We start from the raw sequence: 18,267 nt of genomic DNA, 5'->3' as shown, positions 1-18,267 counted from the left end.
CCTTGACTCACATGCTGCCATATTTGGGCTTCTCTTCTCTTTTCTTAGATCTAGGCCTTGCTTAGTCTCCAGAGCACCAGAACCTCTTCTCACAGATCCCAGAACCTCTTCTCAGATATTAGGTGAATGAGCTGCAGTTAGGCAATTAGGCAGTTAGACAAGAGTAGATAGATAACCCTCAGTGCAACATTCCCTGCTAGCTGAACAACCCATGATTAAAGTCCCCTCCCTGCTTGCACCCCCTTTTGCCCCTGCCTATATATAGCTTAAGAGGAAAACAAAATTTCGGAGCTTGATCAGACGTCCTGTCTTGCTCTCATTCTTTGTGTCTCTTGTCCCTCTCATTCGCCGGCCTCCCTTCAGGTCCCCGTTGAAGACACCCCGCTGGCCAGGGCAAGAGGCATCAGATCACTCAGGACAACAGTCATGGCTGTTGCAAGCCACCTGCAGTGGGTGCTGGGAACTGAAGGGGTGCTCTCTGGAAGAGCAGCATCCCGAGCATCTCTCCAGCCTCTCCCACTGAGTGGGCATGCACAGAAGCACTCAAGACACCAGGAAAACATATAACGGTGAACTACAGAGGATGTTGGCTGCGTGCACACACACATGTATCTTTCCCTTAGGGAAACGAGTTCAGAAACAAATAACATAATAAATTAGTGCAGCGCAGATTTCATTAAGTGGGAAATAGAGGGGCTGGTTCCAGAATGATCATTCTTTCCTTCCCTCTGTGATAAATAGACCTTATGTTCTGTTTCTCAAAACCATCTGCTAATGGATTGCCTTGTTCCGGGCCTGCTCTTAGAAGCTACAGATTTTAAAGGAGGGGGATCTGAATCCTCTCCTCACCTGGCGGCAGCAGAGACCCTGGAGCCCAAGTGCTGGCAACTCAGGAGCACCAAATCTGGCTTCTGTGAAATCTGAGCCAACCGGGAACTACACAACCTTGTGCCGAGGCTTTGTGTCTACAAGATGAGTTTCATTACAGTGCCCACCTCATAAGGTTACTCTGAGGACCACTTGATTTATTAGCTGTTAAGCGCTGTGAAGAGAAGACTTACTGAGTACTTTTATTTCTGTTTATTGATTTGTTTTCATTCCGACAGAATCTTGCTATTTAACGTCCAGACTGAACTTGAAATCATCATACAGCCCCAGTTGATCCCCAATTCGGACCCTCGGCTTCAGCCTCCTGAGGCCTGTGATTATAGGTGTGCACCGCCGTGCCTGCCTTTGGCGTGTTTTTAAATAAGTGAAATAAAGGGGTGTAGAGTTCACAGGCAAAGACAAACATGTGATCTGGTAATCCTACTTATGGGGAAAGTGCCCTGATGGAGATGTATTCTGGATGCTCAGAGAGAAAAGTGGATAACCCCAATCAGGAGGTGGGAAAAGTTTTTCAGAAAGAAAAAAAAAAATGCCACTAACCTCTTAGACTTTAGACCAAGTCAGCCATGCTCCTCATGGACAGCAGAGCTGCCATGTGATCAATACGGCTGAGCCAACTTCTACATCAGGAAGGAGCTGTTATGGAGATCCCCCTGGAGACAAGAGCAGGTTTCCACGAGAGTCTGGAAGGCAACATGTTGAAGAGGCAGACAAAGGGGAGAGGGGCTGGGAGATGCCTCAGGGGTTAAGAGTGCTTTGCTGCTCCTGTAGAGGACCTGAGTTTGGTTCTTAGTGTCCACACTGGGGAGCTCACAACTGTCTATGACTCCAGCTCCAGGGCATCCGACTCCTTCTTTTGGCCTCCACAGTCACTGTACTCATGTCCACGTACACGTACACAAAATTCAAAGCAAAATAAAACAGAGAGAGAGAGAGAGAGAGAGAGAGAGAGAGAGAGAGAGAGAGAGAGAGAGAGAGAGCACATGAAGCCCAGACATTATTGGTGATGTCTAAGGAGCTGTCTCCTCATGCTCTGCCTGAAAGAAAGCCAAGCCTGATGGGTACACGAGAGTAGGGACCAGAAATACCTCTCCATCATTTCATGCTCCTGTCTGTGTGGAAGGAGTTTTGGAAACTCCCAACAAAAGCATGACTCTCACCCCTAAAATTCCTTCCCCAACACCACAGCCCCAGGCTCAACTCCGGCCTTCTCCCTCAACAGCTGGATTTCAATACAAGCTCTGTAGGCAGTTCAGCTCCTCTCTGCATCCACCTATTGTCTTTCCTGCTTGAGTTTCTGCTGTAAAAATTCCTGCACAAATTAGCTAATGTCCCAATGAATAAATGGGGTGAGGAAGGTGGAGGGAGGGAGAGAGAGTAACAGCCGTGAAACAAGACTGTCCACCATTGATTTCTGTCATGTCCCTGAAACTCCTTCCCAGGGTGAAATAGCTGATCCTCGTCAGAAAGATGTACTGCAGGTGGATTACAGCACTCATTTGGAATTCAGTAATTACAGTATCGCAAGCTAGGACCTGCTGAGTATACCCAGGGAGCCTTTTGCCTTGGGTGCAAGAGATTTACAAGATTCCCACACCCCAATAAATAAAGGGCTTGTTTTAGAGCCAACTTTGTTCATGGAGTTCTCCAAACACATGTTCTGCATGAACTCAATCACGGAAGCCCTGGGGCCTCCGTTCTGTGTAACTATGGGCTAGTTCTCTCAACAATTTTTTTGTTATAACTGCACCTAACATCCACAGAAGAAGTAGTACCTGGGCCTCTTCCATCCTCTCCTGTCCTGGATATTGGAGAGAAGCCCAAGAAAAACACATACACCCTCTGTCCCATTAGAGTCTGTCACATGAGTACATTTTGTGAACTATGATCTCTGGTCCTGCAATTCTATAAATGCGGTTTCCAGGCAGGTGCCATCAGCTTCTCCTAGGCCTGGACAGAAGCCAGACAGGCATACTGAGTCAGGAACTCTGAGACAGGAGTCACAAATCTGTGTTTTAATTTACTTTAACAACCTGGTATTACTTGTGCATGCCCCAGTTTGGAAGCCGCCCATCTTATATTGTGGCTGGTTACCAGCCTGTTGGTCCCATTGTGACTACTCAACTGTACTGTTGTAGAGAGTGGAAACAGCCATAGAGGACATGGGAGACCAGTGCATCTGAACCCTTACTCTGTCTGCCTGGACATATCCCTGAGCTTTTCCTCAGTATTCACCAGTCAGAGTCTTAATATTAGCTATATCCCTCATCCCGGGTTCTTCCCGAGTCCTTAATAGCTAGTTTTAAACATGATGTTTTATACACAGCTTTAAAAAGTACAGAGTAACTTTTTTTCCTTCGGAGGAGAACTTTGGGAGATGGGCAAAGTTTGTAAAACAAAGTGAGTGTCTTAGGAGCATGAGGACCTAATCTCTTGGGACCCACTAAAAGGTGTGGTGTACACTCATCGTCCCAGCACTGGGGAGGCAGGGAGGTGCCTAGGGCTCACTGGCCAGACAGTCTAGTCTACTTGGAAAGTTCCACATCAATGGTAGACACTGTCTCAACAAACAAGATTGATAGCACTTAAGGAACAACTCCTGAAGTTGTCCTCTGGCCTCTACATGCACGCTCATGAACACATGTGTGTGCATGCATGCACACACACACACACACACACACACACACACATACACATAAGTACACAGATACATGAACAATTATTCTGAGGTGCACAAAGCATTAAATCCTTTCTGAAGGCTTGGAAAAGATGCCACAGCCTTCCTAAACAGCACCACTAGCCGAGGGTATGAAGACATTCAAACACAGGATCCTATTGGGGGTCATCTCACACTCAAACCGTGAGAAAAGCACAGGTGAAGTGCAGGAAATCACGGATGGTGGCAGAGGTGTGACAGCACTGTGGCATGCTGTAATTGATTTGTGCATGAGAAGGAGCTGGGCTGTGTCTCACATTCTGCTGCAGTAACACAACCATGGCCCTGGGATGAAACAGGTGCCTCTCCAAGGCATCTCTCCTTGCAGGGGCTCAGGGGTCCAGGTTGCGTTAGTCTTCTGTCTTTACAACCAGGCTTCCTCCAGAGTCACAGACAGATGGACAGACAGACAGATGAAGATGAGTGGGCTTTGTTCTGCCTGTGCTCACAAGTGGCCAAAGCTGGGTGTGCAGCTCAACAACTGTGAGGGGACCTGACCCCTCCCCCAATGCCAAGATGGGGAAGAGCGTCACTCGGAAACTGGTAATACTGGAACTTGGAACACCCAGCACCTTGCATGGATTGTCTTCCCATGGCATAAAAGAGGAGTTAGCTAACACAAATGCCAAGCACAGCGAAGGGGATTGAACAGGGTGTTTTGTGAAGAGTCCTGGCATATCACGTGCATGTAGAAAACAGCAGCATTACACACACACACACACACACACACACACACACACACACACACACACAAAACCATCCCAACAAGCACAGATAAGCCCATGAGGTCATAGCTCTCAGCACAGGCTTGTTAGATTCTATTGGGATTGCCTCTCACCTGCCCGGGACTAAGAGCCCTGATAGATACAGACAGGAAGGATGTCTATGAAAGAGGGTGGTCAGTGAAGTAAAGCATGAAAAGAAACACAGAAACAAAAGCAGACATCAGAAGAGGAAGCATGTTCCTGCTGTCAATCTTACCTTTTTCCGGAGTTTCTAGCTCTGTCCCATGGATAGGCTATGTTGAAAGGTCTCAGGTGAAGGTTCCAGATGGACACTGAGTCAGCCTGTTGGGAGTGAGACATTTGTTAGAGGAGTTATTAATGTCATGGACACAGAGACAGATAGACAGCACATGGTGAGGACTGTGAAGAGAAGAATCAGTCCCCATGAGGTGGAAGGGGGACTGTTGACTTACAGATTTCTGTCTGAACACAATGTGGCTTCACAGGATAAGCCTGTATCTGGGCTCTCTGATGCCCAGGCAGGAGGCAGGGAAGGGGATGGAGAGTCAGATATGTATCCACCAGTACTGCTTTTGATGTAAACTCTCTTTCCCAAGTGAGAAACCCTGCCACCTGGGTGTCTATTATCTAAAATTCACAGACAGTGTCTTAGCAGGGCTCTGTATCTGTGAAGGGGGTAGGGCTCTGCAGGTATTGTAGGCTAAACAGCAGCTAAGTTCTAACATTACATCCTTAAGCATATCTCCTACCCTCAAAGTCTCCTAATCCATCCTACTTAAGTACTGAAGATAGCATTGGTCAAATCTTGAAAGATAAGAGCCCAAGAACCCCTTATCACCCCTATCCACCCACCAACCCCCACATCTACCCAGCATGTGAGATATCCATAGATACCACTGTACCAGCCACAGCGACTTCACAAATGGTCTACCCACGAGATATATTATCTACCATAATCATCAACTCTCTAACAATACTGTGACGTCCATTGTGCTGAAGAGAAATCCAAGTCTGGACGAAATTAGCACCTGCTCAAGGCTGCACAGCTAACGGTGACACAATTGGAACCTGGGCTCAGGTGTGGTGGCTCCATAGTCAGAATGTATCACATCCACTGTGCTACCTCAACCTCCTAATTGTCCTTATTCTCACTCATCAAACACTGAGAGGGCCTGGAATGGGTCCTGTTGTTGGTTGTTTTTGTTCTTTTGAGTGGCCTGCCACCCTAAAAGGAGGTTTATTCTTAATTATAAATGCCGGGCCTTTAGCTTGGCTTGTTTCTTGCCAGCTTTTCTTAACTTTAAATTAACTGATCTGTCTTTTGTCTATAGGCTTTTATCTTTCTCTATTCCTGTATACCTTTCTTTGTTTCTTAATCTGTGACTGACTGTGTGGCTGTATAGCTGGGTGGTTGGCCCCTGATATCCTCCTCTATCTGTCTGTCTGTCTCTCTCTGTCTCTTTCTCTGTGTCTCTCTCTGTCTCTGTGTCTCTCTCTGTCTCTCTGTCTCTCTCTCTGTCTCTGTGTCTCTGTCTCTGTCTCTCTCTCTGTCTCTCTCTCTCTTGTTTCTTGATCTTTTCTCCTCCCAGATTTCTCCTATATATTCTCTCCTATATATTCTCTCTGCCTGCCAGCCCTGCCTATCCTTTCTCCTGCCTTGCTATTGGCTGTTCAGCTCTTTATTAGACCATCAGGTGTCTTAGACAGGCACAGTAACACAGCTTCACAGAGTTAAACAAATGCAACATAAACAAAAGTAACACACCTTAAAGTAATATTCTACAACAGGATCCCACATTTTCACAAGAATGAACAGAGCAGAGAGCTATGCCCTCTGGTTGCTATACCTAACCTGGTACCAAAATGTGGAAGTAAAAATTTTCCTGCTGTGCTCAGGGTTCACAGAGGTGAAAGCTACCATGTACATGGTTGGATGGAGAAAGGTCCAGAAAACGGTATCACTGTCTAAGAGGAGAGGTAGGTGGCAAGGGTGGGGTGTAGGAGAATTTTCAGTCTGCCTTTCTGGGACTTTTCTAAAGGTCACATTCCCAATGAAACGATACCAGTCACTTGAAGTAAAAGAATAAATAAGAGATAGATATATGGATGATAGATGATTGATTGATAGATAGAAGATAGATAAATAGATAGATGATAGATAGATAGATAGATAGATAGATAGATAGATAGATAGATAGATAGATAGATAGATAGATAATGATAGATGATAGATAGATAGATAGATAGATAGATAGATAGATAGATAGATAGATAGATAGATAGATAGATAGATAGATAGATGATAGAAAAATATCATCAAATCAGGTGCTCAAGACACCCAGCAGACATTGACTGTGGACCCCCCTTCAAGTTAGCCAGCTGGAGTTCCCAATAGAAAGAGTCCCAGACAGAGCAGAGTGTCCCCTAGGGTGAGGCTTTCTTGTAAAAGAACATAGGGCAACAGATAGAGATGACTTTATAAAAAAAAAAAAGTACTCACAGTATCCAACAAGAACCAACTGGGGAAGCTGGAGTTCCCAGTTGAGCTTTCTCTCCATGGCTGAGGTTCCCAAGGCTGTTTCCAGCTTCTCTCTCTCTTCTGCAGTCCATTTTACACCAGGGGCTACCCAACAGTAACCTCTGTTGAAAATGGTTCACCTTGTAGCTGTTGCCAAGGACACGATGTTTTACTCCTGGGCTGTTTTGCTGTTCTCTTCCATCCCTGTCGGAGTTAGGAGGACTAGACCTCTTCTAGATACCAGGTTTCAGAGGACACTTTGAGACCAACACACCTAGGTCTGAAATGAACCCCCACTTCTAGAGCCAGTTTCTCAGTGGAATCAAACGACATGGGAAAATTCAGCAGTATAGTGTACACTACAATATAGGTTACCCATGTTCCTCTTGGCTGCTCGGAACTACCGCCATACTCATGCCTTTGAGCAGTCCCGGGGGCCAAGCCAGCAAGGGCAGATGTGGAGACACTGATGTCATTTGAACTTTTTCTGGAGAGATAAACAAATGTCCACTGGTCCCAAATAGGCCACCAGGGACAAATATAAAGAAATGATTCTGCCTGAACCTGATGAATCACTGAGTTTAATGGGGGTTATTTATAGGAGGATGGGTGAGGTGTTAGAGCATGGGCAACTTATGGGTAGCTATACCACCAAAGAAAAGTGTGCCTCTCAGGAACAATTTGCTGCCTATATATATCTAAGGAGGTATGAGGCCTCATGAGCCCCTTTTCCCCTCTCAAGATGGACCATTAGTAAGGTCAATCCTGTACAGATAGGCCTCCTGTGGGTAATCACAGACGCGAAGAGTTCAAGGAAGCACACCATGCCTAGAGGACAGTATTCCACAACAATTGACCAGGATTGACCTTCTTCAGACAAGCGTGCACATGAAGGATGTGACCCAGGCTGAGAGAGGATGAAAGCAGCCCCTCCCACCCTGTACTCCGGGTAGACAGTTTCCTGAGCACCTACTGTATCCCAGCACCCAGGAGCAGCAATGACATGGACAGTAGAGCTGCCCTGTCTGCACTTGCGTCCTCACGAGGGATGACACTTAGCAATTAATATACACGTGGCCAAGTCAGTTTGGTTTCTAGATAGCATCTATGGTGTGTACCTTGCCTATCCATGGCCACAGCCTAGATCATTCTCACTGAATGGTACCCCTGGGCAGAAGAGATAGCCCAGTGGGTAAGAGCACTTGCTAGGCAAGTGTGAGGACCAGAGTTTGGATGCCAGCACCCATGTAAAATCCAGGTGTGGCCATATGTGCTTGTAACCCCAGTACTCAGTGGAGTGGAGACAGGAGGATGGCTAGGGTTTGCTGGCTCAGCTAGCATCTGTAGTTCAGTGAGAGACACTGACTCAAGAGAGTACTAGAACAGAATAGTTGATACCCTCCCATGTCTTCTGGCCACGGGACATATACATATCCCCCAAGTAAAAATAAAGGAATCCCCCCATCGTCATTCACTCTAAGGCTTTCCACACTGGAGCGTCCTTATCTCCACATAGGAACAGTGGCAGTACCTGCCTGAAGAACCATGACAAGTAAATGAATTGTCACAGGACCTATCTAAGAATGGTGCCTGGTGTGGAATTACCTCTCAATAAGTAATGCCTCCAATGAGCCTTTGCTCCCAAACCATGAACAGTGAGTGTCCCAGAGCCAACCCAGTTGGATAGAGCAGCTGCTGGATCCCCACGGTGACCTGATTCCAGATCTTGACACTGGCCATGAGCTCTGAGCCACGGAGGCAGCTGGAGGATGACTGCCTAAGGGATGTCACCTTGACTGTGTCTAGGCAGACAGAGCCACTGCCCCCAGATGAGCTTGCTCCCCTCTGGAATAGGCAGACATTCACTTCTGGCAGTAGAGCGGGTCTTTGGAGCTCATTCAACAGTGGAGAAATATTTAGATCCAATCTAAACCACTCCAGATGGTTGGCTCTTGTGATAGATAAACAGGATAAGTGAACTTGGTGTAAATAAAACTGTAATAAATACTCTCTCTTCCTGTCCTTCTAATTTTTCAAGCACAGTGCTCTGAGTCTAAATTTCTCACGGGAAGACCTCTTGGTTTCCACATTAGGCCTCTCAAATGTGTGCGGTACCACAATATACCTTAGAGGATAGTGTGGCAAAGGGCTTTGTCCACATACTGGACCACCAGAAAGAGAGTCCCCATGAATGTGGGAGGCTTGTCTGGAGGGTTGTGGATAAGTCTTATGGGAACAGGGTCTTATTGTAGCTCTCATCTCAAAAGAGATAAGAGATATTTTGTTCTGGTGCCATAGATGAGTGGCCGTGGCCCGGGAACAGAGTCAGGTTTCCCCAAATTTTATGTAACAGTTTAACTTTTTCTAGGAATACAACAAAAGAAAAATCATAAATCAAGACACCCTTTAAACCCACGGGTGGGAACACAGGTAGGCGGGTCATAGCAAAGTAAGGCGATCTCTGTTGTGGGCCTCAGGCGCTGTCTACTGGGGTCCTTCTGGACTGGCTGAAACCAGTGGTTTGCTAATACACTTTCAAAGTTCTGACAGGCATAAGAATATTAGGTCAGAGCCAGGCAGTAGTGGTGCATGCCCTTAATCCCAGCACTTGGGAGGCAGAGGCAGGTGGATCTCAGTGGGTTCAAAGCCAGCCTGGGCTACAAATTGAGTTCCAGGACAGCCAGGACTATTATACAGAGAAACCTTGTCTCAAAAAAACAAAACAAAACAAACAAACAAAAAAAAGAATATTAGGTCAGACACAGAGGTAGGCACTGAACGGCTTTCAGGGACTAAAAAAAAAAATCAAAATAATTTGACTTTAGACATTGCAGAATTGTTAACCCAGGTGTGGCTTTTTTCTTTTCTGGGAACTTCAGCTTCAGCTCCCAATAGTCACTACATATCCACTCTCTTCCTGTTCACTGACCAGCTGGAGCCCTCGTTCGGCACACCAGTCCCTTGGATACTCAGCTGGTCACGGGTTTTCTCGCGATGCTCCTTTGTGCGTGCTCTCACGCATTAAGAGCTGTCACCACCAGGCTCCAAGCAAGCAGCAGAGAGGCTCAGCTCGGCACAGACGAGCCACGCCTGACCACTTCACCATTCTGCACAAACCGTAGTGCTTGTCCTTGTGCCGTCTAGACAAACGGAAAAGGTATTTAGGTGCTGTGGTGGTTTGCATGGGAAGTGTCCCCCAGGGGCCTGGGTGTCTAAACACTTGGTTCCCACTTGGTGGTGCTGTGTGGGGAGGTGGCACAGCCTTGCTGAAGGAATTATGTCAGTGGGGGACAGGCTTTAAGAGTTCATCGCCTAGCCGGGCGGTGGTGGCGCACGCCTTTAATCCCAGCACTCGGGAGGCAGAGGCAGGCGGATCTCTGTGAGTTCGAGGCCAGCCTGGTCTACAAAGTGAGTTCTGGGAAAGGTGCAAAACTACACAGAGAAACCCTGTCTCAAAAAACAAAAAACAAAACAAAAAAACAAAACAAAAAAACAAAAAAAAACAATCAAAAAAAAGGGGGCTGGAGAGATGGCTCAGTGGTTAAGAGCACTGACTGCTCTTCCAGAGGTCCTGAGTTCAATTCCCAGCAACCACATGGTGGCTCACAACCACTTGCAATTAGATCTGGTGCCCTCTTCTGGCCTGCAAGGACACATGCAGGCAGAACACTATATACATAATAAATAAATAAACTTAAAAAAAAAAAAAAGAGTTCATCGCCTCACCCAGTTCTCTGTTGCCTGCTTGTGGTTGAACATACGATCCTTTAGCTCCCTACTCCTGCAGCCCTTTCTGCCACTTGCTGCCCTGCTTCTCCACCATAATGGACTCTTATCCCCCTGGACCCACAAGCCAAAATAAAGTCTTTCTTCCTTCAGTCGCTTTTGGTCACGATGGTTTGCCATAGCAACAGAAAAGTAATTAATATAGGTGTGTCTCCCCCATATCCTAAAACAGGCATTTGAGGTTATGTGGAAAGTGTAAAAGAAGTGTACTGTATTTTCTATTAAAGGGTTAAATAAAACAAGAGAAGCATCTTTTTTTTTTTTTTTTAAGAAAATTGAAAAAAATGTCAGGGGACAAAAAATCCCTCCAGACTCAGCACTTTTCTGTGACAAAGTATGTGCTCAAGGTTGTATGCCACTTATCAATACCACCTCTTTAAGTTAGCCAATCATGTAAGAACAGGAGGCTGTGCTCTAACCCCCAGGGAGCACAGGAGCTCTTTGTCTTTGGAGTCAAAAGCCCATCAGGACTCTTACTAGTATGTGAGCCTGTAATCAGATGTTTCCTATCCCAACTGCCCGGTCCCAAATAACTGACTCAGAGGCTGAATATGAATTATAAAATGCTTGGCCAATAGCTCAGGCTTATTACTAACTAGCTCTTACATTTTAGGTTAACCCATATTTTTACTTATGCTTTGCCAAGTGGCGGTATCCTTATTAGCATGGCATGTTCATCTCCTGCTCCCTCTGCATCTGGCTGGTGACTCCTGACTCCACCCTTCTCCTTCCCATCATCCTTATTTGGTAGCCCCACCTATACTTCCTGACTGGATACTGGCCAATCAGTGTTTTATTAAACCAATTTGAGTGATAAATCTTTATAGTGTACAGCATGAGCCTGCTTGATTCAGCCTGGCTATGCACCCTTCTACAGAAGCAAAACTTTTTGCTTCATCAAATATTTTGGATTGTGTGGTCATTTCCTTAGAAGACTCAGTTCTAACAGGTTGGGGCAGAATGAAATATGTTTCGGTAAATCTCTACAGAGAGACAACTTCATAAACAGATAGGACAACATGCAAAGACAGAAACAAGAAACAAATTGATATGGTAACCCGCAGTGTTTTAAGCAGACCAAGGTGAAAAGACATGAGTCAGCTGCAACCAGGAAGAAAAAAAATCATATAAGGGGACTGTGAACATGCAATAAATTCAAAATATTCAAGGCTCTGAAATTCTATAAAATTAGATCCATGCCTTTATCAAGAAAAAAAGAAAGAAAGGAAGAAAGAGGAGAGGAGAAGGAAGAAAAGGAGAGGGAGAGAGAGGGGAGGGTTAAGAGACAGGAAGGGAAAATAAAGGGAAGGAGGGAAGGGGAAGGAGAGGGGGCCGCTGTGTATGTTCCTGAAAGGATCAGAACACTTACGGTTGAGCCGGTTACAAAAGGAAGATGTTGTTTCCCTGCGACACTGGCTCCGTGTTTCCTTCCTGGTTATCTTCCTGCCAAGGGACAGTTTGATGAGTCTGGGAAGAACCACTCTGCGTGTTCGAGCCCCTCTTCTCCCTTTAAAGTAATGAGTTTTCCTCAAGAAGTAGGTTGTTCTTGGTATCCACCCTAGGATGGGGTCTTTCTAACATGGGGAAGGTGGACCCACCTGTTTATATGTCACAGCTTGGGGTGGGGGTGGGTAATAGGATGAGCATGCCAACCCTGTGCCACCTGTATTCTTGCATGGAGGAAAATGTTCTTAAGAGATGCATGTGTCCTTCCCCTTCACTCTAAGATCATTGAAACAATGGATCCTAAGGAACCGAACCCCCTCCCTGGAAGAAAAAGGCCTCATGTCATCCTGAGGGGGGACTTGTCTCCCAGAAACAGATCTCACAACTGTTCTGACTCACTCTCTGTCTGAGTTCTCAAATCATTCTGAATCTAGGTAAGGAGAGGAGAGCTGAGCAGGTTCCTGGCCTGGGAATTCCTGTGCTTTGCTGTCCTTTTAAAAATGGCAGCAGATAGTGCTGAGGGATGACTCAGTCACTAAGAGTTCTGCTGCTCATCAGAGGACCATTGTTCAGTTCCCAGCACCCACACTGGGCAGCTCACAATCACCATTAACTCCAGCTCCAGGAGATCCGACAACTTCTGGACCCTTCGGGCACACACATGCAAGCACATATGTTACACATGCACACCCACACACAAAAATAAAAGTAAATCCTTTTTCTAATGATAGCAGAGGAGCTGGGGGGTGACCGCTCAGTTGGAGAAATGCTTGCCATACAAGCACTGAGAATCTGAGTTCAATCCCTAGAAGTCAGGTTAAAAAAAAAAAAAGCATGTATGGAAACACGTGCCTGTAACCCCAGTGATGGAGAGGCAGGGATGAGAACATAATCAGAGCTAGTCAAGTCACCAAATCTATAATCTCGAGGTCAGTAAGAGATCATGCCAGAAAAAGAAAGAAAGAAAGAAAGAAAGAAAGAAAGAAAGAAAGAAAGAAAGAAAGAAAGAAAGAAAGAAAGAGGAAAATTATTGAGAAAACACACCTGAGGTTGACCTCTGGCCTCCACACATGTAAGCATGTGCACATGTGTGTGCACACACAGCAGCAGACATTTTGTCTGGGAACTACCTACATCCATGGCTACATCCATGCATTGAAGCTCAGCCCCAGGTTGTCCTCCTGTAGCTGGCTATGAAGTGGGCAGACCAGTTAAACAGGCTCCTCCTCCTAATAGTGGCTAATGACCTCCTGTGTCCATCTGCTGCTGGGTGCCATCAGGACCCGGACATCCACCTGTCTTCACAAGCCGCTGAGGTCACTTAGACTGCTGTGGTCCTGGACATCCAGACAGGTGGACTTGTTGCCCTGGAGACTGTTTCCTGCAGAATCAAATCCAACTCCACACCCTGGGTGGGAGAGCTGACAACCCAGCATGTCCATCACTTCTGTTTCCTGCAGGAGTTTCATTCACAGTCAGTCTGCTGAAGACCTGGGAGAGCTAGGGTTATTTCACACAAAAAGAAGAAAAGTGTTGTTTTTTTTTTTTTCAACTGGGAATAGATCAATTTACCAGGGGACTCCTTGGTCAACCAACTGCTCCTGCAGACTTCAAGCAACCAGGCTGGTGGCTGTGTTCAATTTCAATTAGCCCCAAGGAGACCTTCCTTCTCAGGTGAGAGCAGAGATAACCACTTTCCTCTCAGATGCTGTCCGCAGCTAAGGTCCAAAAGGAGCCAGGCAATTCCGCAGCAGGCTCTCCTCTGAAGAGCTTACGCCTGGCTGCTGTATTCTGGTCCCGGGATCACTTGTCTGAATAATTTCACATCACCTTAAATGGACTCATTCCCGGGCCTGGGGAGATGGTTCAGCAGGTAAGAGCTCTGGCCGTACATGCAGGAGGACCTGCGTTTGAATCTCCTGGACCCACATGAAAAGCCAGGCATGTGCGTGCCTGTGACCCCAGCACTGGGGATGGAGACTGGAGGATCGCTGGAACTTCCTGGCCATCAGCTTAGTCCTGGTTCAATAAGAGACCCTGCCTCAAAGGAACAAGGTGGGGGATGGTAGAACAGGACACCTGATGTCCTCCTGTGGCCCGCATGTGTATATACATGCCTGCATACATGTGTGCACATACAACACATACATACACACAAGATTATTCATTCCCTCATTATTTATGTCACTTATTCACTCAGCAACAGAACACTTAGTGGATCCGTTCTCCTGACCCCAGCTAATCCGCTACAGTCTTTTCCTTGTGCTCCTCAATACCTCCATCACAGTACACCTCCCCGGAAGTCTTCCTCAACTCCACCTTCCTGTCATAGCATTCTGATCTGCTTTTACTCTTTGCTCTCCACTTAGCATTAACTACTTAATCTGAAGCCAGACTTCCCAGGAATAATTCCCTGTGCATATTGAGCTGCAGTCAAGTTCAGTGATGACTGAACAAGAAAGGAGATTAGGGATAAATCAAAGTCTTAAGGAGACCATTTGTAGCTTATAAAAAGAATGCCCTGTATACACCACATTTCAAATGATAGTTACATCTACTGGTACGGTATAGGATGCGAAGTGTAACCAGGTCGAATACCACTGGTCTGAAAAGGCAGCAGAAATGTAGTGACTCTCAGTGGCCATGTGTCTCCATAGTGGGGTGTCCAAGCTTTGCATCTGGTGCTATGATAAAACACCCCAACAAAAGCAGTTTAGTGATAAAGGGCTTATTTTAGCTCACAACCCCAGGTCACAATCCATCGCTTAGGGGAAGTCAAGGCAGCCGGAACTTGAAGCAGTTAGTTATATCAAGAGCAGAAAGCAATAAACTTATGCACACCTGCCTGTGCTCAGTTCATGCTCTCCTGTTCTATACAGTTCTTTGATCTGTACACATACACATGCATGCAGGTGCACACACACAAATAATAATGATAATAAATAAAATTTTAAAAGTCATTTGAGCATGAGAATTCGCTTTACCAAATGTCAGATTCTATCGCACCTGTTTTGCCCCCAGGGCACATTCAATCCTCACAACTTAGGAGATGGATAGGAATTTGTTATCCCCTGTGTGCACTGGCAAGGATTGCTGTAACAAAATGCCACAGACAAGGCAGCTGAACTGCAGAAACTTACTTTCTCAATGTTCTGAATGCTGGGAGTCCAGGAGTAAGTTTTTAACAGTTTCCGCTCTGATTCTTCCTTCAGCCTGTAGATGGCAGTCTCCTCCCTGGAACCTGTGTGTCTGCAGTCTCCCTCTTCTTACAGGGTTACTCACCATCAGCAATTTAAGGACGGAAGGGTTTAATGTGGGCTGATAGTTTGAGGGTCTGGTGCATCACGGTGGGGAAGGCATGGCGGCAGGAGCGTGAGGCTGCTGCTCACATTGCATCTGCACTCAGGATGTAGAAGGCAGACTGGAAATGTGATCAGACTATAAAACTCGAAGGTCCGCGGTCAGTGATCTACTTCCCCCAGCAAAGCACTATGTCCTGAAGAGTCTATGACCTTCATAGTGCTACAAGCTGGGGACATTTGAACATGTGAACCTATGGAGGATGTTTCACATTCAAACCACAACATATGGAAACGAAATATGTGATAGAGGTGATAGCAATAACCTGAATTAACTTTTTTATCCCGATACCTAAGGACTTCAGCTCCAAAAAGTATCATTCTCGGGTACTTGGTGTTGGGATTTCAAAACATGGATAATATGAAGGGGCTGGGGATGTGGCTCAGGTGGTAAAGTGTTTGGCTAGTGTGTGCAAACACCTGTGTTTGATCTCCAGCACTACATTAGCTAGGCGTAGTAGTACACGTCTGTAACACCAGCACTGGCCAGATGGAGGCAGAAGGATCTGAAATTCAAGTTATTCTCAGCTACACAGGAAGTTCAAAGCCAGCCTGGGCTACATGATCTCTCTCTCTCTCTCTCTCTCTCTCTCTCTCTCTCTCTCTCTCTCTGTGTGTGTGTGTGTGTGTGTGTGTGTGTGTGTGTGTGTGTGTGTGTACGATTAATACAAACAGGGAAGACACAATTCATCTCAACTCCCCCTTTTTATCTGAAGCTATGAACCTAGAAGAATTTAATTTATCAGTAGTACATTGCATGGCCCAGCCAGGACTTGAACAGAGATCTATATGAGTCTCAAGTTTACATATTCAACTGCTATACAGTAGCCAGGAACTAACTCCACTCCCCTGTCCCTTTCTCTCATATGACAAGACACCCCTAAAGACTTGATTTCCTTGTATGCAACATTACAAATTGAGAGTGTCTGTTTTCACCTTGTGACCAAGAGCCCTCTGTAGATCAGAATAAACCCATCTGCTCACTTGAGAGTCAGATCCAACCTAGAACACTTGGCACCAGTTGAAAGCCTAACCTGCTGAGTTAAACATCTGTGGCAGGCACTACCAGTTCCCTGCCCTCCCCAGCTTGACATTTCTGTTGCAAGGCTTGCCTGCCAGGTCCTAAAGTTAATACAGGAGACTTCCAAACAACATCCATTCTATTAATTAACCCCCAAAGTTTACACGGGCCCGATCATCAACTTCTTGTCAATACTTGGCTCCTAAATCTAACAGGTGTTCTGACAACCACCACACAATTCCCACTGCCTGTTACAGCAGATGTAATTGCTCCAAATTCTGGGAGTGTCCCAACCATTTATTATGACTGGCTGCCTTTCACTACTTTGTCTCTTGGTAAAATCAATGCCATTGATGGAATTGAAGGGGGATAGGAACTATAATAATCAAACCTTCCCACCAGATTGCTTTCTTTCCCTAGAACCAACAGCATTCGAGAAATGATAGGAAATACGACAAGGACAGGCTAGAAAGATGGCTCAGTGGTTAAGTGCACATATTGCTCTTGTGGAAGGCCCAAGTTCCAAGCACCCTTATCAGGTGGCACACAACTACCTCTAACTCCTGCTCTGGGGTATGACTGGCGCCCTCTCCTGGACTCCATAGGCACCTGCACTCATTTGTCACATATCACTCCCCAACACACGCACACGCATACATCATTTTAAAAAATAAATCTTTAAGAAGAAAATATACCAGTGAAATAAGTCAGATGTATGGCTCTCTCACTCAGTTCTTTCTTTTTCTTTTTTGTCCACCTGATAATTTGAGTATAAATGTCTTAAAAATGGGATAGGTTTTTACTCCAAATCTAGAGAGATGGTAATGTGAGTAATACATTCTCCCTACAGCCATGCTTGAGAGAGCAGCAGCTGGAGCTTGGGACAAGCAGCCATGACACTGAGTGACCTGGACCAGCAGGTCACTGTTCAGTGACAGAGTTCTGAGGAAGAAGGGCAGATGTAGGTAGATTTTTCTGTTCTGCCTGCCAGCTCCCAAATAACCACACAGAGACTTATTAATTATGAAAGCTCAACCGGTAGCTTAGGCTCATTCCTAACTAGCTCTTATAACTTAAATTAACCCATATTTTTATTAATCGACATTCTACCACATGGCTTTTACCTTGATCCCATTTTGTGTATCTGACTTGTTCCACATCTGTCTGGCTTCTCCACCCTTCTTCTGCCCCAAAAATCCTGCCTAGCTATTGGCTCTTCAGCTTTTTATTAAGCCAATCTGAGTGATAACATATTCACAATTGTACAAAAAGATTATTCCACAACAACTAGGGGATCAGAGGATAGAGTAGGTGGGCTCAGTGGGTCTTGAACAAACTATATCTTATGCCAAGCAAGGCTATTAATAAGTATAGCAGCATATGTATACTGTTTCCAGGGGAGACATGGAACAATGCCAGAGGAAAGCTATCATACAATGGGAAAGTCAGCTAATCAAACAATGTTGCACAAGGGGAACATAGAATATCTCAAGGGTATCAGAGGCCAGTACAGTATGGCCTTGGAGCTGATAACCAGAGTTGGGTTCTCAGGATCTGCAGCTCCCACAAGGCCCTGACTCCAGGCCATCACTGACTCTGCCAAGCATGTTCCCGATTTTATAGGCAGAACTATGTTCCTTCCCCATGTATTGGGGCCTCAGGGTAAGCCTTGAATCAGGGGGTGCCTGTGGCTCAGATTGAATGGACAGGATGTCTTTGTCTTCCACTGGGAATTTTGCATTGGAACACACTGATTACCAGTCCACTGTGATAGGGAGCTCAAAGCA

This window comes from Peromyscus eremicus, chromosome 15, assembly GCF_949786415.1.
Source record: "Peromyscus eremicus chromosome 15, PerEre_H2_v1, whole genome shotgun sequence".
NCBI classification, from domain to species: Eukaryota; Metazoa; Chordata; class Mammalia; order Rodentia; family Cricetidae; genus Peromyscus; species Peromyscus eremicus.
Note: the sequence above shows the minus strand (reverse complement) of the source record.